Genomic DNA, 22,752 nt, shown 5'->3' with positions numbered 1-22,752 from the left:
CAGTATGAATTATGAAACAAAATAACCAGACATCAAAAATGAAATTAACTGTCTTGACTTTTTAATCTCAACCTCTTATCTGTGTTGGAGGTGGGTGATCTGTTAATGCTGGAAGACCCAGCATTGGACCACCCCCTTTGCAAATCCTATACAGATGAGCCAGTCCCTTGGCTTAGATCAAGTGGTTACCAGGCAACTATTGTTCTCTTCTCAGCCTTTGTGGCCTCTTTTTGAGCCTACGTGAAGAATTGAATGTGTCATCCTGTTACATAAATGACACCTTTGGCACAAAGCTATCAGAAGCTTGGGAAACCAAATGAGGACTCTGCCCATGATCACTGGCAGGTACTGTAGGGCACAAAGTGCTAAATACTTTAAAAAGAATAAAACCTTACCAAATGGAACCTGAAGTGACCATTGTTTCTACATTAGCCTTCTGGGTCACAATTCCAGACTCATTTTGTCCAGATCTTTTGGTATATATATCGACACAAGAGGACTGTGAAATTGGGTGGACTTTGTGAAAATATGTCGGGATGAGGGAAAGAGATTTAACCTATATAGTCTCATCAATCCTTTTATCACGATGCAGATGGGCCACTGACATTAGCGAATATTTAAGATTCTTTGAGTCAGATTATTCTTTCTCTTATCTACACATACCTAGACTCCAAAGAGGCTGCAACTATTGAAGCAGTATCCAAGTTGCAAGGAATTTGGACAGACTCTCTGAAAATAAATCACTAGTCATGGAGATTTTATGTTTTAATATACACACTGACAAATTGTTTCAATGTGGCAAATTCACCAGCAACATATGGTATCAAATTACCCAGATCTCCATCAACAGTAGGTAATATTTAGTTAAATTTATACACCTATTACATACTTATGTACACATAAATCTGTATGCACATACATGTTATGTAACTTTCATAGGTAGAAGTGACCCTTCAACATTTAAATTTAATAGGGGAGAAAGCATATTGACCTTAATTTTATCTTCTATTTTTTTGAAAATTCTTTTCAGCACAAAATGATTACTTTATTGAGTTGCTGTTCTGATAAAATACAAAACAGAACTTCTGATCAATCTCTAGCAAAGAAATTGCATTAAAAACATAAGGACAATGGTCTCAGATTTCTCAATTAGTTTAAAAATTGACAATCACATTAATTTCATAAGACCTTGGAAGATACTAACTGAAATGGTGTTCACTCTTTTGTTCAATGCATTGTCTAATGCCAAGCTAATGCCAGAGTAAATTATTAGCAATTATCTTTCTCTCTTTCAATAGCTGGATTATGTAGCAATTCCTATGTTTTTCTTGTATGTAGTTTATTATAATGCATGTAGTAATTTCAGAACAGATTCTCCTATAACTATCGGAAATTATTATTATCATTATTTATAAGACCATTTCTGAATGGGAAAATTTCTTGAGATATACCAAGCAAAATAATAGGGCTGTTAGAAAATCTATTTTAGTATATTATGAAGCAATAAGAGAACTGCTTTATAAAACTTACTTAGAAACTCACAATGCTATTTCAAGATTCTTCACACTTTAAGATAAGTCAGATTATTATAATAGAGTTAATGATTATACTGTGTTAGTGATAGTATTCTTAATAATATTTTCATATGCTAACATATACCAATTTTAATGGCTTTATCAAAGTATACTTGCAAATCATACAACTCATCCATTTGAAGTATACAAGTAAATGTTTCTTTTAGTAAATTATAGAGTTGTGCAATTATCACTATAATCTAAAATGATTTCACTTGCCCATTTAAATTCACTCCTCGGTCTTACCCCTAGTCCTTTGCTATCACTAATCTGTTTTCTGTCTCCATAGATGTGTGTTTTCTGGACATTCCATATAAGTGGAATCATGCAATATATGATCTTTTGTATTGGTACTTTCATTTAGCTATTTTTTTTTAAAGATTCACTTATGTTGCAACCAGCATATAGCAGCAGTTCCTTCCTGTTTATTGCTGAATAATTTTTTTTTCTTTATGGATATACCACATTTCATTTATCCATTCATCAATAGATGGATACTGTTTTTTTTTTAGTTTTTGGGTATTATACATAATGTTGCTATGAACATTTGCATACAAGTATCTGTGTGGACATGTGCATTCATTTCTTTTGGGTAGATATTTAGGAGTGACATTGCTGTATCATGCATTTAGATAGCCGTGATGTTGGCCTATACTATTTGCCACCTAGATAGCTATTGTTTTAGACAAAATCCCTGCTCATGGGTTGCCAGATCAGCCTCAACTGACAGTGAAGCTCCTGATGTTTGTGGCTTGCCCAACTTAGTAGAACTACCATCTAGAATGAGCTTGGGGAGACAGTGGATGGACTGGAAAAGGAATAGGTAAGCTACAGGAGAAAATTTCCATAGACGTTGTTTACAACTGAAGCTCAAATTTCATCAACTTGTTGCTTAAAGTGTAAACAAACACTTCTTAGATTTTTGTATGTCTTTGGTTTATTTCCAAACAATTTTGAAATGACTGTTTTGTCCAGTTGTAGCATTGTGTGTTAAGTAGAGGATTTGTCAGCCTTCTAACTCCACTATTCTGGAAGGCTTGCCTCCTCCAGATACCAAAGATTTTTGTTTGTTTGTTACTTAAGTTTATTGAGAATTTTAAACACTTTTCATAAAGAGCCTGAAGAACAAAGTTGTTACATGAGTATAGATAGGCAAGATTTTTTCATAGAAATATGCTAAGTTAAGAATATAATGAAATACAGTGTGATATCTGACTATCACTTCTGATTTGGGGGTACTGTAAATAATGTAGTTCCTTTTCCTCTCCTTCAACTTAAGAGTCTCCTCAACTTAGGGAGTTTATCAGACTCCCTCTGGATTCCCCCTCCTTTGACCATGGCTTGGAACTCTTTATAAGCAGTGTGCTAAAGCAAATGCAGGGTTCATTTGTTTCCCTTCTTTCAGGAATAGCTTTCCTTCATTGTTCATTTTTTTTTTTAAATAGCGTTTTATATATTTTTCATTGTTTTTGCTTTTTTCAGGAGGGAGAACAAATCAATTTATTTTACTCCCTCTTATTCAGAAATGCAAGTCACAATGAATTTATGAATCTAGATATTGTATTTTGTAGTTTTAGGATTTTCACTTGTTTTTTTGTGGTTGTTAATGTTTCTACTTCCTAATTTCACTGGGAATGTGTGGGAGGTCTCTATGCAATATTATTTCATTTTTAAATTAATTTTTACCTCAGAAATTATAGCTAATGGTTTTTAATCACAAAGATAAGAAAATTCACATAGATGTATTCAAAATTTCCTTAATTGAGATATAGGGCCATAAAGCCTTTTGTAAGGGAAAGAAAGGAAATTAAAAAGGAGGAGAGAAAGAAGTTGAGGTGAAATATGTATGAAATTACAAAAAAACTGCATGATCTATCAAAAGTTTATAAATAATAAGATAGAATCTACTACATGTCTGGCCCTTTGACACATATTTTACATATATTACCCTTGTAACCCTTTTTATCTCTTTATTTCATATTTGAGATTCACGTTTATTCATTTCCAAATATACTTTGAGAAGCTACTTTTCTAAATGTTGAGCATACTAGGAAAAAATATAATAATGAATTTTTATTGTAGGGGACCATTACTTATGTACACTAAGTGCTAGATAAAAAGAATTAAAAGATGTGATGTTCTGAGTGTAAAAAAATAATAACAGTACAAAACACAACAAAGCAAAAGCAAACAATTATAAACCAGAGACATCCTGCGGGGGTGGGGGGAAGGAAGAGGGATGAGAGGGAGGGAGGGAGGAGCACAGGGGACTGAGGTGATGGTGCACGGGTGCACTGGTGAAGGAAACTCTATGGGGACTACACCTGAGGGGGTGGGGGGAAGCAAATATTGTTTAAAAATGAACAATGATGTAAAAAATTAAAAAATAATTATAAAAAAAGAATGTAAAAAAAAATAAGAGATGTGATGTTCCCTCCCCATAAAGGACTTACAATTGAATTGGAATCAAAACTCTCCTTCCCAAGAGCATAATATAACAAAACACACTCACATAGAAACTAAGAGAACCCACTCACAGCAGTTTTTAAGCAGTTTCTATGAAAAGTAATGTAAAATTCTTGTGGTTTTGGTGTGTCCTGGAGCCCAGTTTCCAAAATGGGTGCGGAGGATTTCCCCATACCAACAAGCAATTCCTGGACACCAGCAGGATGTTCGAGAATTCAACTCAACTCTGACACTACCTATCCAGAGATAGGGTCAAGTCCCCCAGGCTAAGGACTCAGTCTTTCAAGATCGCCCTCTACTTTAGATGAAAGCCACAAGCCCAGGCTGCCACCTAGGCTTTTGAGCAACCAGCTACGGACAGAAGATTCCTATAGCCCCCATCTCAGACTCCAGGTTCTTGTCTCCAAATCAGGTTATTCTCTGTGCTTCTGACCAAATGGTTATAAATCAGAAATCACCAGGACACCTTCTTAAGGTTCAACTGTTTTGCTAGAACAGCACAAAGAACTCAGGAAATCCATTTACTGACCAGATCACTAAGTTATTGCAAAAGATAGGAATCAATAGCCAGATTTAAGAGATACATAGAGCAAGGCCTGGGGAAAAGGCACAGAACCACCATGAGCCCTCCAGGCACACCATTCTCTTCCAAATCTCCATGTGTTCATAAACCTAGAGGCTCTCTGAAGCCCTTTTCTCTTGGACTTAGATGGAGGTTTCATTACATAGGCATGATTAATTAACTCACTGGCCATTGGCAAGTGAACTCCATCTCTAGCTTCTCTCCCCCAGAATCAGAGGACAGGACTGGAAGTTCTACACTCCATTCATGTTGGTTTCCCTGGCAGCCAACCCCAAATCTTTAGGTATTTCTCCAAAAGTTATTGTCATTAACAGAGTAGAAGACACCTTTATCACTCTCAAATGTTAGGAAAAACCAAGGCTTTGGGGGGTGGTCTTGTGAAAAGGGACCTGTGGATATAGAACAAATATGTATTTTGGTCATCTGAATGGTTTTATGCACACACACACACACACACACACACACACACACACTGCTATCATTAAAATGGAATTGCCTGAAAGAAGAAAATTATTATAGTTTATATGCATTTAAAGTTAATAACCTATAAGATAGGAAGATGAAGAAACTCAGGCACAGAAACTTGCCCAAGGCCACATAACTGGAATCAATGGAATTCAAAGTTAGACTTAATGGACTTCAATGCCCAGAACTTTCCACAAGTCATGCCACTTTCTTCTAAAAGAAAAAACCTATATCTTACCTTGTGCAAAGAATGGGGCAAGACTTAATGTTTTTACATAGTTTAGCACTCTTCTTTATCCTACTCCCAAGTTCTTCACCTGCATACGCCTACCTGTCCATCAGTAGTGATGTTAAATTAATTACACATATGCTTTCCAATTGTCGATTAGCTCACTAATGTCTGTGGGGCCTTCACAGTTGCATCATACTAGTCTATTTCCTTTAGGAAGAAAAGGTAAGAGCAAGAAGTGTTTGGACTATACTGCCAAGCTCCCACAAGCCATTAAAAAAAACTTAATTAATGTATACTTGGAAATCTCTCATTACAAATCTCTCTCTTTCTCTCTCTCTTACTCTCTCTCACACACACGATCAGTTTGTCAGTTAATTGCCTGTGGCAAAAGTTAATGTTCTAATAAACTAGGTATAAACTGATGTAATGAGTAGTATCATGTAGGCTATTGCCATTATAAGCCATACTTAACAGTTTAGAAAATCAATAACATATTAAACAAAGGTTAGTACTTCTGGAAGAGTACCTTGGCAAACAGTTGTTTTCTGACAGATTATGACTGATTTTTCTGCATCTTGGAAGGTAGAACATGCCCTGCTGCCTTAGTGACTATTGAGAGTTTATGCACATGAAAAAATGTACTCACACACACACACACACACACACACACACACACACACTCCTGATTTCAACTGCCCTCTGTGGAGCTGCTCACCCACAGATCTACAAGCTGGGGAGGAAGCAAGGCATGGGAAGGTCGCTAAAATCCAGGCCTGATGCTGGTTTTTCTTAGCTTTCTCCACACACAAATACGTGTATAGATTTAGTCTAATAAATAAATGAAAATCAAGGACGAGGGTGACATACCTGGCATTTTTCTTTAAATGTGTTTGTGGTCCCTAGCAGTCAGGAGTAGTCTAATCTGGTGACAGTCTTTTCATGCCGTGGCCATTCACTGACCAATTGCTGCTTATAAACTTCGTGAAGCCAGCAATGCAGTTTAGAAATGCGGGTTCACGGAAGACTTGGGGGCAACAGTTCCCAAGGCATGGTGGGCTGTGTTCTGTCAGAATCTACTCCCCGTGCTGAGCTCCTGGAGATCACGATGGAGAATAAATGGGAAATATTTGTGAGGATGATAAACCAAAAATAACATGCTGATTGTAGGGTAAATTAATTAATCAGGCTTTTTACACCACTAGCCTCTGTGGCGATAACCCGTGGCCTTGATCGTGTTAACACAGAAGGTGCACGGGTGCGGCAGGGCACGTGTGCCTGATTGTGGACACCTGGAGCATGGGTGTGAGTTCATGAGGAAGTGTGTACACCTAAGACTAAGAGGGAGGGGATAAAAAAGCGGTGTCACCCTGGGGGACAGGGGGCTCAAGTTGCTATCTCCCTGCTGGCTTGTTTTCCCTGCTTACTATTAAAACCTGTGAAGATGATGCCAAAGGCTCCAAAACTCTCTTTTTTTATTTTTTTTTAAAGATTTATTTATTTATTTATACAAGCACTGGGTATAGTCAGAAGCGCAGGAGGGTGAGAGAATTCACCAGAGCCAGAGAGGGTAATAGAACAGGCTGACTGACGAAATACACTGCTGAGGGGAGCAGCGGGTGCGACAGGAGAGGTCTGTCACGCCATGTGGGACCCTCGCTGGTGGCCGGGGATCGAACCGGCTCTGCAGAGGCTGCGGACAGCTTAGTAGCCCAGCGCTCAACCACTGTGCCACCAGAGGAGGCCCCAAAACTCTCTTTTAAACAGTTAGAACTGATGGTGAATCTACCCAGCCTGGGATGGTTGTACAACACTGACCAGTCATTCTTGAAAGAATGGGCTCATAGCTTATATAAATGCATGATATCGACATTGGACTCCCCCAGCCAGCACTCCAAATGCCATCACTAAGCATCTCTATAGGTTATATCCTTTTCTCATAAAGAATTTTTATTTAAAGGGGGAAGTTTATGTGTACTTTCCGCCCTACTATGTGTCCCACAGCAAAAATTAACATGAATGTTTATCTTATTAATATGCCATAGAGGCAAAGTTACAGAAAATTATTTGTACAAATATAAAAGGGCTATGGTGCAATGTAGAGTGAAGAAGATTTGGCTGGCAAATAGGAGACCACATTTATCTTCTGAGTTTGTGGCTACTGGGTAACTGTGAGGAAGTTACAAGCATCCCTGGACCTAATGTTTCTCATTTACAGAATGAGGGAATTGGCTGAGATCTTATGTACACCCTTCCAGTGTGACATTATATTCCAGTGATTACTGTGCTAGTTACTATGCTGAGCATTTTCCCTTTTAATTGACTTCACAACACCTTTGTGAGATAGGTGTGGTCACCCCATTTCACTGCTGGAGAGAAAAGGAACATGCCACAGGCGCAACCAGCAAACGGCTTGGCTGGTACTGTGTGTTCCAATGCCATGCTGTACTCCTCGCCTGGACCAACATGCAGCTGTCATCTAAACTGTGCCTCCAGGCTCCTGGATTAAAATCTAGTTCCTGAGAGATGGGAAACTATATCGATACACAGAGGTGTCTGAGTATCAGTTTGTTATTAGTTTCTTGTCTGAGCTCCGGGACCTCCTCCTTGTCATTGCCTTAGCCACTCCCTCCCTACCTCCCCAACCCTACTAACATGATCCATTCAGCAAGGAAGGGAGCACCCAGGCACAGGTTTCTGGGCCCCCTTCATTATTAGAACCTGCCTCCATTCTGCCCGGACTCTACACTGTAATACTGCTTATGAAGTATTTTAAATATTACCCTTGAAATTATTATCATAGACACCCTCCCTTCCTTTTACCTGCAGGTCCAGATAGCATGAGTTGATTATTATACTAAGAAGATATTTTTCAAAGCTCCTGATTGGAGGATGAATGTTGATTTAGAGTTGAGGTTAATTTGGCTGAATTGTTCCACAACTACTTTCAAGCTCTTTGCCTGAGCTCTCTCCTGTTTTTCTAATTCTACCTGGGGTGCTGGTTCCCAATTCCCTCTACCTATCTCTGAGCTCCTGATAGGACACTGCCTTCAGCTTTGCCCTCTTTATCTACTCTTGTCTTTACTACTGCCTGGCATTTCTTCCCATTCAGATGACCAGGTTTCTATATCTATTTCTTGTGTTTAGTCACTCTATACTGTTATCCAACACTTCTTCTCTTCAGTAGAATTCACTACTTTTCTGGTGGATTTGGCTGGTCTGTCCCTAGCATATATTCCACCTGAGGCTATAAGCCAGTGGGAGTTATTACCAGCATATGGGTTTATCTATGTGAAAGGTTTTCCTTTAAATCTCTCATATTTATTTATTTATTTATTTATTTATTTATTTATTTATTTATTCACATCATTGTTCATTTTTAAACAATATTTGCTTCCACCCACCCCCTCAGGTGTAGTCCCCATAGAGTTTCCTTCACCAGTGCACCCGTGCACCATCACCTCCTGCAGGGGAGGAGGAGGCAGAGTTATGTGAAAGGTTTTCTAATTTTACTTTGGGACTTGAGGATATAGAATTGAGACATCCAAGGAATTTTTTTCAGTTCTACTTACATCTAACCCTCTACCTTAAAAATAACAAAGGTATTTCCTTCTTTGCCGCTTCTAAAAAAAATCCAGTTCTTATCAATCTCCATCACTCCATATATTTTACTTATTTATCTTCTTTATTTTCTACCTTTGCAGAAGGTAAACTCTATTAGGGTAGGAATTTTTTTTACTTTTTGATTTGTTTATTGATGTATCCATGGAAACAAATTCTATCATAACTGGGCCCTTGAAAAATATTTGTTAGACGAATGGGTGAATGAATGAATGAAACCAGACTCTAGTGTCTTGCTGTCTTTAACAACTAAGTCATAAAAGCTAGCTTCTAATAGTTTTAAAATGAAATGAACTAAGAAGAAATAAATTGTACCAAATAAGAAAATAATCTGGAAATAAAGCTGTGCCCTAGAACAGGCAGAGTTGTGCTTGGTCAGAAGAGTGGTGGAGAACTGATTTGTTTGACTGAATGGATAAATTGTGTGAGCTGAGTCAGAGGGGGTGAGAGGCCAGAGTCGCTATTGTCCTAATTACTCAGCCAGCAAACCTCACAGAATTGGCCTGTAAATAACATACTCATCAGCTTCACAGACCTCTCTGCACAGATGGTTTCATTTGAATTTGAGCTCCTATGCTCCTTTCTAGAAGGTTTATATGGATGTTTTTTGGCATGCCTGCTTGTTGTGTGGAGCTAATTTACTTTCAGGAAGATGCTCACCACACAGACAACGGCAGAGAGAGTCGAGGTTCTCTCCACCCACTGCCATGTCAGAAACTGACTGCTAGGAAGACAGCTTCATGGCAATTATTTTATTTTGTCTGGGTAGAACGGCCTTTGAATTAATTATTATCATTGTATGGATGTCTTAATCAAACGACAACAGAAATTCCAAAGTAGGTAGACATTAGTAAAATGCAGATATACATTACCAACCAAACTCATGAAAACCAGCAACAAGCATTCACTATGTTCATTTCCCATTTAAAGAGACATTGGCTCAATAGTGTGAAAACCTATATTTATAAGTTATTTCTTTCTAGGATGCTGGTCAGTACCAACCAGCTTTGCCTCTTCTTCAGTAAACTGCTTCTCTCATAGGCTCTATTGCATTGAGATGTAGGTTTACAACTTAAACTCATGTCCAGGCTATGGTGAGATTGTCAGGAGAGGGCATCTGACTAAAGACTCTAATCTATGGGCAGTCCTGCAGCTGTGTGGTTTGATAGAAGAGTTGTGCCAACTTGATTTTCTTTCTCAGGAATTTAAATTCACATAGCAGTACTATTCACAATAGTGAAGACATGAAAAGAACCTAAATGTCCATCAACAGATGACTGGATAATGGTGTGGTGTACATAATCTATGCAGTGATATTCCATTATTCAAAAAGATGGAATCCTGCCTTTTGCCTCAAACATGGATGGAACTTTGGGTGATTATGCTAAGTAAAATAAGTCAGAAAATGGAAGACAATTATTGGGTGATTTCTCTCATGTGTGGGATATATATAACCAAAACAAAAGAAGTAACAAAGGACAACAAAAATAAATCTTAGAATGAAAAATATGGTGGTTACCACAGGGGAAAGAGGTGGGTGATAGTGGTAATGTCCTTAGAACTTTGGTGGTGAGTGAGGTAAGTCTTACACACATATCAAGCAAGATGTGAGCTGCACTTCTGAAAATTACATAGTATTGAAACTAAATGAAAAATAGAATAACTTTTATTTTTAAAAAGAAAAAAATTGAACACAGATCATCAGAAAGCATTTATCAGTCAGAAATGGGGCAAAAGCTGAAGGGTGCAGTGAGAACATAAAAAGCTAACACTGAGAAGGTCCCTACGATGTGACTGACACTATATAGCACACTACATGGGCTATATTTAAGTGTTTTCTTTCTTTTATCTCGTGTTTACATGCTTTATTTTGAAATTGTATTATTTTTCATTGAGGCAATATTGGTTTACAACACTGTATATGATTTGGAAGTACAGATTCACATCTCTTCAGATATATGTTACTGTACCACACTCACCACCAAAACACCCATAACCTTCTACCATAGTCCACTGAGCCCCCACCCTTACCCTCCCCTACTGGTAGTCTCAGTTCTGCAGTCAGAATCCAAGGGTCTATTTTAGTTTTGTCTGTTCCTTTGTTTCTTTGTGTTTCACATCTGAGTAAAATCATCCAGTATTTGTCATTCTTCCTAATTTATTTCACTTAGCATAACCCTTCCAGTTGTATCCATCTTGTTGCCCATGTCAAGATTTCATCTTCTTTTTTTATACCTGAATAGTATTCCATTGTGTATATGTACCAGATCTTCTTAATCAAGTCAATAACAGCTTTATGACTCCAGCAATGTTCTTAATTTACAGGCCCAGGGAAGTTAAGTTACTCAACTAGGTAATAATTGGTAGGATTCTGATTTAAGCCAAGATCTATGAGATTCCAGAGCCTCTTCTTTTAATCACTGCATGTGTGAATTTGGTATAGGTCATGTTAAAGTTAAGACGGAAGATAACTCATGAGTAAATAAAGAAAAGAAAATAGAATGGATTACATCACAGAGAAGGATAGCATGTGGTAAAACATGTTTCCCAGGAGACACAAAGAAGAGAGGGATTATTTTCAAGTACTGCCTTGAGTTAATATGAACATTCTTCTGTAGAGGTCCAATTTCAAATCACCTGTACTCCTACATATTGAGTAATTTTCTATTTTCTGCCAAAAATATGCATCTTTTAAAAAGGTATATGTACTAATTAATACCATAAATGTATTTTAGAGGGAGAACAAACACAATTTTGACCTGTGTGCTAAAAATACCCAGTTCTTTCCTCCTGTTTCTGTGCTCAACTGCGAGTCTGTCTATCTTAGAAAAACTAACTTGGAGGTGGGTTGAGGGAGCCAGGGCCAGGCCTTATTCTCATTTCTGGTTTGTGTTTCTGCTCATCTGTGGACCCTTGAAAATGAGAAAAATGTTAACCCCACGGAAGCATCAAGAACCTAATGCCAGTTTCTCTTTCCTCTTATGCTAGAGGACTTCCTCCAGTGCCTCACTCTGATGACTCAAGCACCTCCTAGAAAAGGCAGTGCATTGTTCTGTTCATAAGGAGGCCTACAATCCCTGATTTAGCAAGGAAAATAAATCAGGAATTCACATATGCCATGCACTTCCGTTGGGAAGTTTTGGTCCATGGTAGAGGGTATCAGGAAATTGAGGATGTGTCCTTCCTCATGGTATAATACTGTTTTGGTGTACCTGAGAACACTTTCCAATGGGAGTGTGATTAGGTTTCCCCAAACAAACAATTCTTACATGCTAACAAGGGTCCCAGAATTCAACTCAAGTCAGCTCAATTCTGATACTATCTATGGAAATAGCACAGGTATAGGATTTAAGTCTTCCAAGACCATTCTCTACTTCAGATGCTAACTGCAAGCCCAGGCTGCTATCTGGGTTTCTGACCAACTGTTTAGAAGTCAGAGGTTCCCATATTCAATTAATGTGCTAAAATGACATGCAGGACTCAGGAAGTCCACTTACTTACTAGATCACTGACTTACTATTAAGAATATTATTCATGAACAACCAGATGAAGAGACGCATAGGACAAAGTACGGGGGAAAGGTACAGAGCTTTTATGTCCTCCCTCATCACACTAATCTCCCCCAAATCATCACATGTTCCTCAACCTGGAAGCTCTCTGAGGAAGCCTACTCCTATTGGGGTTTTCCAGAAACTTCATTACATAGGCAAGAATGATTAAGTTCTTAAAGGGTGAGGGGGTATATAGGACTAGAAGACCTAATCCTCTAATCACCTGGTTGGTTTCCCTGACAACCAGTCCCCCACCTCAGTGCTTCCCCTAAATCATCTCCTTTACATAATAAGACTCCTTTATCACATTCAGTGCTTAAGAAATTCCAAGGCTTTTGGGAACTGTGATCCAGGAACCCTGACTGAAAACCAAATATAAATGAAAGTTACGGGCCTCCCCGGTGGCACAGCGGGCTGAGCGCAGTGCTGTGAAGCTGTCCGCAGCCTCTGCAGCGCAGGTTCAATTCCTGGCTGGCCAGGGAGATACTCACAGGGCGCAGCAGACCTTTCCTGTCTTGCCCGCTGCTCCCCTCAGCAGTGTGTTCGGTCCATCTGCCTGTTCTGATCCCCACTCTGTCTCTGGTGAATCCTCTCACCCTCCTGCGCCTCTGGCCTGTACCAAGCTCTTGTATAAATAAAATATTTTTTTAAAAAGATTTATTTGTTTATTTATACAAGCACTGGGTACAGTCAGAAGTGCGGGAGGGTGAGAGAATTCACCAGAGCCAGAGCAGGGAACAGAACAGGCAGACTGAGGAAGCACACTGCTGAGGGGAGCAGCAGGCATGGCAGGAGAGGTCTGTCGCGCCATGTGGGACCCTTGCCGGTGGCCAGGGATCGAACCGGCGCTGCAGAGGTTGCAGGCAGCTCCACAGCCCAGCGCTCAACAGCTGTGCCACCAGGGGAGGCCCATAAATAAAATAAATCTTAAAAAAAAAAAAATGAGAAATACATTTTAGTTATCTCAATGACCAAAATATAAATTTCTTAAAGTTACAATATCAGAATTACCCAGAAAGTTCTCCTTTACAATGAGTGCTTCTGGTCCCCGGGATCTGAGGCATCTAAGAAAGTCTTTTCTTTTTTTAAGATTTATTTTTTATTTATAAAGTGCTAGGGTAGAGGCCAAATGCACAGGAGGGTGAGAGGATTCACCGGTGACAGAGCGGGGTATAGAACAGGCAGACTGACGAAATACACTGCTGAAGGGAGTAGCAAGCGAGACAGGAGAGGTCTGCTCCGCCATGTGGGATTCTCGCCGGCAGGCTGGGATTGAACCGGCGCTGCAGAGGCTGTGGCCAGCTTCACAGTGCAGCGCTCAACTGCCTGCGCCACCAGGGAGGCCCATCTAAGAAAGTCTTGAGTGAACTCCTAAGCACCTACAAACTTACAAGCCTTCTCTACTTAAGGAGTTGTCCCCAGGATTCTTTTTCTTCATCTTTGGATCCAGTCACCGTTCTTGGCCTTCATTTTGTTCTTTTGATAAGCCTGGATCAAGTTTTAAACTCATCACCTGGAGCACCTTACAATCCTGAACATTTGAAAATTGTAAACAGAGAAATGTTCTATAAAGACAAGACCAGAATGACCTAATCAATGATTGGACTGATTCTTTCCATTTTACAAGTAACCTCACATCGATTAAATGGCTATGCACTTAGTTTTCAGAATGTGCTATGATAAATTAGATATCTAAATGTCAGATGAAACCAGCGTTTTCTGGAATTTCTTGAGATGCTCCTTGCATTTGTTTATCTGGGGAGTGAATGTTGAATTTCCATAAAAAAGAATAAATCTGCAATGTTTTCCTCTATTACTTAGATTGTAAGTGGGATGATAAATACAACTTCATTGTCTAATACAACAAAAGGTATTATTTTTATTTAAAGTAGTGAATAATTAAGAGACTACAGGATATAATTCAATTTTAAAATATATATTGTGAGAGTAAAACCCATTTTTGTGAGTTTAAAGGGTAGTACATTTATATGCTGAATTCATGATCTAAACGAGTATATTTCCATCTATTTTTAAAATTCAGGTTTTTTAAGATATAAATTAGGTGCAGTAGAATTTACCACATTGGGTGCAGTTTGATGAAATTTGGCAAATGCAAATAGTCATGAACTCATCACTACAATCTTCATATAGAACATTCCCCAAAAGTTCTTTATGCTCCTTTATAGTCAGTCTCTTCTCCCAACCCCCAAGCACTGATTTGAATTCTGTTCCCATAAATTTTTTAAAAATATGTATTTATTTATTTATACAAGAACCAGGGTACAGGCCAGATGCACGGGAGGGTGAGAGGATTCACCAGAGACAGAGCGGGGAACAGAACAGGCAGACTGACGAAATACACTTCTGAGGGGAGCAGCGGGCTGTCAAGGCAGGAGAAGTCTGCCACACCCTCCCGCCCCCGCCCTGCTGGCCAGGATGGAACCCACCCACGCTGCAGAGGCTGCAGACAGCTTCACAGCGCAGCCTCAACCGCCTGCGCCACCAGGGGAGGCCCTGTTCTTGTAGTTTTGGCTTTTCCAGGATGATGTCTTTTAATGGAATTGTGCAGTATGTTAGCCTTTTTTGCCTGGCTTTCTTCACTTAACATAAGGTACTTGCGATTCTTGCATATTATTGCCTATACCAGTAGCTTGATAGATTTTATTTGTATTTATTTATTTAAAGTATTTTTGTTTGCTTTAATATTGGGTTACATTGTTCCTACACTAAAAGTGTATGATGTCCCTCATTCAGGGAATGTTGTCATAGTTTATGCATCACCAAAGAGCCCACAGTTCGCTTCCACAGACCCTTGTGATTCCTCCCCCTCCCTTCTTTGTTCTTTTCCCTCCCTTGCTGTTTGCTCCTTTTCAATGCAGACTAGTATTCCACTGCCTGATGTATCAATTAGTTCATTCAGTAGTTGAAAGCCATTTTGGTTATTTCCAGTTTTGCCTGTTACAAACAAAACTTCTGTGAACATTCATGTATGAGTCTTTGTACAAACATGTTTTCATTTTTCTTGGGAAGATACCTAAGAGTAGGTATTCATTTTATTTTCAAAGGAAAATATATACATATAAAATAACATGAAAACTGTAATTATAAGTGTAAAAGAATACATAATATTCACTGTATAAATTTCATTCTTGCAGTTGAGACAAATATATTCATTATCTGGAAAAGTCTAGTTACATGAGATGAGGCCTTTCATTTGAGCAAGATTCACATGTTTAAGGTTTGATACTTTAGTCCTGTCCATAGAAATAATTCAGAAATGTCAATGACATCTAAGCTTCTCGGATTTATTTATTTTACTTTTGTTTATTTTAGACAGGGTGTAATGTCTGTTGATTGTACCAATAGCTTGCTCATTTTTAAGGATTTTGAACTGGAATTTTGAATTTCAGGATTTTGAAAACATTTTAAAGCAATACACTTTAAAATATTTTCTATAGAAACATAACTAAAACTTTTTCTTCATTATAAGCAAAACTTCGTAAGGCATTTGTCAACAGAGTGACAAATTTATTTGCTTATAATCCTTTAATACAGTGTCAAACAGTAATGTAGACGGTAAAAAGTTTGAACAAGTAGATGATTTTAGTGTCTCTCCCTTAAACCAACCCACCCTTAAATCTACAGGAACACAGACCAGAGTGAGTCCCTGTTAGCCCCTCTAAGTAGTTCAAGACTTTACCCCTCTCCCTGCTGTGTTTAGACAAATAGACCTGTCCACACGAGTCAAATGTTCTTCCACAGAAATCTAGACTGGCACTGAGCTAAGGCTCTTTGTGCCAGTGGGTCTGAGCCATTATTTTCTGGGACTGTCAGACAGTGATTTTTCCACCATTCAACTGAGAGGCTCAAAAGGTTCATCTGCAAGGAGGGAGGAAGCAAATGTACAGAGGAACCAAGAAGTGAAATAGATTTTCCCAGTGACTTTTTCAGCCCTGATTTCAGTCTGTATTTCCCAGTGGTTCCTGATGCCCAGAACACAGTTTCTTGTGATCTATGAAAGAAAGAGCAAAATGTTGGTTTCCTTGAATTTAATATTGTTTTTGTCACTTGTCTTCAAAGTGCTTCTAACTGCTAAAACCAGGTATCTTCTATGACTCTTCCACTAGGTGGTTATGGAATTAGGTAAGATGCTCAAATTCCCTAGGCTCTTGTGTTTTCGGAGCTTGAGAACTGGACTTCTGGTACAATGGGCTCATGTAAAGAGTTACGGTGTCTCTTTCCAGTGCATTGTGTATGAGAGGGCACTCATCCACAGACAAGCTGAGCAGAGATGCACCCCAAGTCTGTGCAGCCCTTCCAGAGGTTTGTTGCCAGTGAGAAGCCCAGCAGTGCCATACAAGGGTGTGGGCAAACAGCATTTGATTTGAAAGCCTGCGGGGTGAGCTCTTTAGGAAGTGCTTCCTGAGATCTCTGATGTCAGCTTAGGCCCTGAGATCAGAGATATTCCCCTGGGGTCAAGCTCCTGGGAAGGGTTAGTCCAGGTGGTGAGCTGCTAAGGTGCTTGACCTAGCCCTTGTGAAAATGACAAAAGGTCACCATATGGTCCCTAGGCGAATGGCCAAATGGTTCTCTGCGAGGCTTCCTCTAACAGCCTGGAAAATTCACTTGATTTTTGTTGTTCCAGAAGTAAATGTTTTCTTGACTTATAACCTAAGGGCTGTATTCCAACGAATTCAGGGGTCCGCTGCCCAACTTCCAGGGCTTGCGAGCAGCATTCAAACACACCAGCAACAGAGGTTAAACGAAGACGGACTCCCCTAGGAATCCACCTCTGAAACACACTGTTCCACTGTCTTAAGTCAGAATCAGGGTTGCATATCTGAGGTCTTTTAAATAAAAGTGAATTGCTTTTTTTGGCTCTTCTAAGCCAGAAGTACCTTTACACACTTATCTGCTTTCTTCCGAACATGCTGACATTGTTGCGGATTTACGCTCATGAAAACAAGCAACTTGTCCACAAGGGTCACGGTGCTGTGTCTGTCCGTCCAGTCATCTGTAGCAGCCGCGTCTGTGTGATGCCACTTTAGGGGGCACTAACTCCTTCACCCTCTGTGAAGTGCCTACCAGAGTCCAGAGTCCTCTCTGCAGAACGGCTTCATTCTTTATTGTTTAGTCTGTTTCTCTAGTTGGTTCTATATCCTCAGCTCAGGCGGAAGCGCATATGTCTGATGCTGCGATGGTCAGGATTTTATGGGTTTCAGAGCCTGGCATCTCTATCAGGCATTGGCAAAGAGAAGCCATGTTCTCTTTGCAAAGTGGAGTTTCAGAGTGTTCTCTGGCCGCATTTATGTTAGGCAGAGGTCAGGGAACGATGGCTTGTTTCCTCCTCATTTAGAACTGACACTGACTGTTTTGAGTCAAGTAATACCTCTGAAAAAATATGATTTAGAAAATCCACATTTTTGTAGGAGCTGTTTTATTGGAGGTTAGTGGAAAACCTACTGGGAATCATGTAATCCACGCAACACTGGCCAACTCTGCTATGTTTTGGGAATTCAACACCCAGGAAGATTGTGTCCTGCCCCCTCTACAGACACCCTTGGAGTCTGTTGAAACCAGCTCTTTCTTAGTTTGTTATAGAAAGGAAACCTGGTTACTTCAGTCTATCAAGACATACAAGCTAAGATGAAAACAGGCATTGAGGGCCTCCCTGGAGGTGCAGGGGTTAAAGACAGTGCTATCAAGCTATTGCCAGCCACTGCAGCATGAGTTCGATCCCTGGCCAGCCAGGGAGCAACCCACATGGTGCAGCAGACCTCTCCTGCCTCACCTGCTGCTCCCTTCAGCAGTGTATTTCAATAGATCCTACTGTTCTGCTCCCCACACTCTCTGGTGAATCCTTTCACCCCTTACACCTCTGGCTTACACCCCAGTTCTTATATGCATAAATAAATAAATCTTAAAAAAAAAGAAAACAAGCATTGAAGCAAACATTCTGATGACAATCTAAGTCAATTCAAGTTATTTACTTGTTTTTCATCGAGCACCTTCATTTGAGCCAAAGATAGTTCAGAAATATTCATTATAGGTTGACATAGCAGCATCTTTTACACAGCCCCATTTCATGTCCCATGGACCCCATATCTAGGAGCCAGGGTTCTCTTCCTTAACTGATGGTGCTCAATAATAATTCTGTAACTCTATCACTTTCTACATTCCAATATGCACAATCTCATTTGATCTTCACAACAACCTTACCAGCAATAAATTCTATGAGAATTTAATTTTGTTAGGTGGTTTCAGTTCCAGGAAGGCTTGAAAAAGAAGGTGAGATTTGAGTTGACGCTTGCGGGAGGAGGCAGGAAATCTCCATGAACACATTTCTCAATTTGAAAATTTTCTGCATCTCTGACATCTAAGGGGTGTGGCCCCCGGCACATGCTGTCGACACCAACACAGGTGCACAGACCATGCCTCTCTCCCCATGCCCTTCCACCCCTCTCCTTGTCCACGTGCCACGGCCTTACCTTCCACTACCACCACCCCTGCCCCCGGTCCTTTCATATGGGTGGGTGGCAGAGGACTGCGTGGGTAATGCCTAGGCTGGGAGTCCAGGGAATCAACTTCTAACCCTAATTTTGCAATAGTTATAGGACACTTGATTAATGTCATCTGTCAGAAAGTTGGGAGACTTACTGACAAGATGATCCTTTAGGTGATTTTTTTAGTATTTGATGATTTAAAGAGGTGTGGCTGGGTTAAAGAAGACTAGGGGGGTTGCTGAGACACTCTGGGACCCAAAACAACAGAAACTTCCCACAGCTGAAGGGAAAAGGCATTTTGGCAGCTGTCTGAAAGGTGGAGCCTCCCAGGAGGGGTCTCTGGCAGGAACAGTCTCCATGGAGGGGTACAGTCACCACCATAACTGCCCAAGTCAGACAGAGGTGAGAGTTAGTCCACGAACTGGCTCTCCTCCTGCCCCCCAAGCTTCTGCTGACACCTTCCAGTGGCCAAACCCAAGAGCAGCCAGAGTGCAGAGGAGCCCGGATCACACATACAGCAGGGCTCAGCCTCCCGGGACTCAGACAGGAGCAGAGAATGGCTTTCACTGGGTCTGGGGGCAGATGAAACATATTTTCTAGAGATTCCAAATCATAATTTGGTTGTTCTTTTTGCAAAATGACAGATTCTAGCTTGTATTTATTTGTTTATTCATTTAAACAGTCTTTATTTCCACCTCTATTTGCAAATGCTCTCTGATAATCCATTTAGTGTCCATTTGGCAAATCAGCCAGTTTTGCTAACAGTCGAAAAACATTGCTTTTATTTGGTGATTGACATTTATAGTCTGATTTAGATGCTAGTGCATGTATCATATTTTCTCGCAGAGTAGAACTGACTTTATGTGAAGGAGGGAAGTGGACAGAGGCAGGATTGCTGCAGTTGGAGTGGAGAGGCAGGATCTTTTAGTTCAGCCTCAGTGTACTGGTAGACTAAGACCCCAGATTCTAAAGGGAGGACGGGATGTAGTGAGACGAGGATAATCAGGATCTGTGACAGGATTGGTCTTCCTGAACCTCCACTGCACCCAGCTCTTCCATGTGATATAGCTCACAGGAGACAGTCCAACAGTGGGGTCTCTGAACCAGCCAGGGAAAGGCAAGTGCCATGTTCAATCTCATCTCTGAGTCAATCACCTGTTGTGGGTTCTCAGCCCTGTGCTCTTCATTGTAGCTTGAAGTCTGCATATTACAACTATGATTTATAAATACTATCTTCACCTATTTTAAACGCAATTTCTCTTTCTGTTTATTTATATATGGAATTCCAAGGTTATGCATTTATTAATCAAAAGCTACAAATTTCTAATTGGTGTCTGGATTTATAGACACCTGACTCTTCATTAACTTCTTGATTTATAAACAATGGACCAAAAGTCTCCGTTGATAGATGCAAAATCTTCTGCTGGATTTATGCACTCTAACCAAGAGCCCTGCTGTAAATCATTGTCATGTTTGCAAATGTTCCCATTAGTTAGTGCTTTGGCTGTCTGATTTGAAAACACCTTCTCTCTTTACTATTTAATTCTGATTTATCTTTTTAATATATATCACGTTCTGATAATTTGTTACTACCAGTGCTGATTTATAAGGACACCGTTATAAATTTTATAACATAAATTTTAAAGGCTTTAAATTAGGTACACTGAATTTTTGAAAGCTTTATGGCTGAAAAACAATTCTCAGAAGCAGAAGTAAGTTTTACATCCAACATCCTTCAAAACAAAACATGGAGTGCTGTAATAATGTTTGTCTTTTCTTTCTATACTATCTCACCACCCCATATATTAAGACCTTTCTTTTCAACAAGTGGGTAGGTACTTGGCTGGGTCTAAGTAGTCTTCCAGGAACAAAAAATATTAGTGTTTGATCCGAACAGATTGATATGATTACTGTGTACTAAGCCTCTTATTGAATTTGGGGTCCCTTCATGGTTTTATTTTGGTTTTTACTTCTGTCTGTGCTTTTCATCTGCTCGGAACACACTGGTGTATATTTCATCTTAAATCCCTGTTAGGAGAGCCCAGGACACTTGCTGGGCAGCCTGTTAATTTTACATATCCATTGATATCCATTGAAGTTATTTATTGTTTCCCTAGCTAAGGGCTGAGGGATTTATGTTTATCCATTTTATGCCCTTGCATACTGGTGACTGAACTACTACCATCCACTGTCAGAGAGAATTGTTCCTATAAAGGATTAGGGCAGGGCCTGGGGGCATTGAGTAAGGATTAGCATTTTAAGATGATAATATTCTAGAAGATATTATGTACAATGAAGGAAATGGATGGTTTTCCTCTTGATTATATCACATCTAACAGATCTGAGTGGCTCTTGTGCTTTGCTGTTTGTACTTTCTGGGGAGAGGGTAATGATATATATTGTTACATGTTCTCTTTACTGCAAAGTCTTCATGTTACCAAATTTCTGAGAACTGAAAACTATCTAATGTAGGTAATTAAAGGCATAGATACTCTTGGGTGAACTACCAAGCAGTAGACAGAAAGTGTTACTGTGGGCACATATGCAATATGTACCTAAGTTTTGTAGGAATCTGGGAATGTTTTGTCAAGGAAAAATAGCGGGTGGACAGTTTATGATATAGCAATTGGCATTGTCTATAAGGCATTTTTTTCATAGAACATTTTTAACAATCCAGTTTTTAGAACGAAGTACTCCACATGTTTTTCTTTTTTTTTTTCTTTTTTAAGATTTATTTATTTATTTATACAAGCATTTACAGTCAGAAGCGTGGGAGGGTGAGAGAATCCACCAGAGCCACAGCGGGAAACAAAACAGGCCGACTGATGAAGTACACTGCTGAGGGGAGCAGCGGGCGCGGCAGAAGAGGTCTGCGCGCCAAGTGGGACCCTCGCCGGCAGCCAAGGATCGAACCAGTGCTGCAGCTTCACAGCCCAGTGCTCAACTGCTGTGCCACCGGGGAGGCCTTCCACATGTTTTTCTTGAAGACCTTATTTGGAGCTATCTCTGAGCCAGACATTTGGACTGAAATTAGCCACATGGAGGAACAAAAACAATGTTCTAGAAATTGAACAACTAGTCTAGATCCCCAAGAGTATATCAAGGAAGCACAGTATGAATCAAAACTTAATAGATAATAAACAACACAAGCTTTTAATTGGGATATCTAAGAGTTCACCTAGGTTTCCCTATTAAGCAGCTGTGTAAGGTGTTGTAAGTCAAATCAATCTTTTGAGGTTTCTCTACCTTATATAAAGAAGACTTGATTAACAAATATTAACTTTTATTTGCCAGGCACTATCTAAACTATTGGGGAAGGGTGAGCAGTTAAACTACAACCAACTTCATGGCATTATAATCTAGAAGATATGTAGAAAACCAACAAATTGTTAATAAAGTAATAAAGTCCAGAAGGAAGAAATTTCTACAACTAGTAAGATCACATGTTAGAAAAGTTTGAAAAAATAATAAAGAAAACAATACCTAAAATCCCTTTCAGCCCTGTAGTAATAAAATAGTAACTTAGTGATAAATGTTTATAAATCCATAAGTAATGAGCATTATGCACATTATGTTACTTGTTTCATATATTCCACACACATAAAATGACCTTTAGGGCATAGTTATCTTCCAACTATTGTCACAATATTTTTGAAGTCATTTATTATTAAAGTAGGTTGTTAGTGCATAGAATCAGTGGTTTTAAAGAAGAAAGAAAAGGAAAAATAAATTTAAGTTGAAGAAAGTGAAATTAAAAGAG

The sequence above is a fragment of the Talpa occidentalis genome, unplaced genomic scaffold, assembly GCF_014898055.3.
Source record: "Talpa occidentalis isolate TD23 unplaced genomic scaffold, MPIMG_talOcc4v2.1 talOcc4.15, whole genome shotgun sequence".
In the NCBI taxonomy this organism is placed as follows: Eukaryota; Metazoa; Chordata; class Mammalia; order Eulipotyphla; family Talpidae; genus Talpa; species Talpa occidentalis.
Note: the sequence above shows the minus strand (reverse complement) of the source record.